The sequence below is a fragment of the Carlito syrichta genome, unplaced genomic scaffold (genome assembly GCF_000164805.1).
Source record: "Carlito syrichta isolate Samal-C Ts95f unplaced genomic scaffold, Tarsius_syrichta-2.0.1 Scaffold123576, whole genome shotgun sequence".
NCBI lineage: Eukaryota > Metazoa > Chordata > Mammalia > Primates > Tarsiidae > Carlito > Carlito syrichta.
This window is the reverse complement of record NW_007067672.1, coordinates 210,793-212,061: the sequence shown is the minus strand read 5'-3', so window position 1 is coordinate 212,061 and position 1,269 is coordinate 210,793. Positions and strand designations below refer to the sequence as shown.

Genomic DNA, 1,269 nt, shown 5'->3' with positions numbered 1-1,269 from the left:
AGCGTGCCCTGTTTCCAGCCCCTCCCCCCAGGGGCCTTCAGCGCGTCCTTTGTCCTGCGACGCCAACCCCTGGGGACGGACTGGACCCTGGGGAAGGACCACCAGGGCAATCCAAGTTTCCCCAGCTGGGGGGTGTGGCCCAGGGGGCAGAGGGGAAACTGAGGCCGGGAAAGAGGATGTGGTCGGGTTTCAGGGATGGGAGGCCGGGTCGTACAGGGAGGTCTGGGGCATGGGTAGCAGGCACTGGTTGACTGAGGCCCCCAAGCCTCGATGATCCGGAAACCCTCAGACTGTGGGGCCAGCCAAGGAGTTTCCATTGGGGCAGGGGCTTGCACTTCCTCCCAGAGAGAGAGAATTCATGGAAGAAGGAGAGACCTCGCCTGACCGCCCCTACACCTGCCCTTGCGCCCTTCTCTGGACAGTTCACGATTCTGCAGGCCCAAACTGAGATTCTCTCACTGAGTCTGGAGCTGGGCTCTGGAAGGAACAGCCTCCAACTTTCCCTTGGGCATTACAGTGGAGGGGGGAGTCCATGGGAACTGGAAGAAGACAGGGAGGTTGTCCCTGCCTGGAGTCAGCACGAGCAGGACCAGGGCCAGGTCCCGCCAGTGGAGTCCTTGCAGAGAGAGCAGAGGCAAGGGTGAGGGCTCAAGGGGCCCAGGAGCAGAGGAGGTGCAGGTCCTAGGGGGACAGGGGTGTTGTGCCCCCTCATGGCCTCTTGTTCCATTGCAGACGGAGACCCTCCTGCTGCAGGCCGAGCGCCGTGCCCTGTGTGCCTGCTGGCCTGCTGGGCGCTGAAGACACGTGCCAGCGCCCTGCCTGTCAATAAACGCCTGCTAACACACCTGTGTCCTGTCTCCGTGCTCTGGCTGCCGGAACCCTGACGTCGCCCCAGGAGCCCCTGATTGGGCCCCTGGTTCCCCCAGCTGTGCCTCACTGGTGGGCCCTTTTGGCCCCATCTCATACCGGCGCTGCTGAGAGGTGGACAGGCACATCTGTCCACAACAGGACCCGTGCACAGCACAGCAAGCCCACCCGGGACCTGCTCCCTGCCTGCCCACCTTTGGTTCTCCAGGACTGAGTCCCCGAAAAGCTCCTCTGCGTGGAGTGGCGACACAGCCTGAGAGCACAGTCTTGGGAGGGAGGGCTGGGTCTGCCCCCCACAGCCTCAGCTCCACCTGTGCCCTCCTCACCTGCGGCCCTGAGCTTAGCTGTGGCACCAAGGACCCCTGACTGTGCACATGGTACCCAGCAGGGGACCTCCAGGTG

The 1,269-nt window shown here is 63.8% G+C and overlaps 1 long non-coding RNA gene across 1 annotated transcript; it reads left to right on the top strand.

Moving 5' to 3' along the window:
- The first annotated feature begins 277 nt into the window (after window positions 1-277).
- On the top strand, window positions 278-844 carry LOC103249835. The gene is made up of 2 exons (XR_503644.1): window positions 278-640; window positions 733-844. It is a non-coding gene; the product is annotated as an uncharacterized LOC103249835 (long non-coding RNA).
- Window positions 845-1,269: the final 425 nt, after the last annotated feature.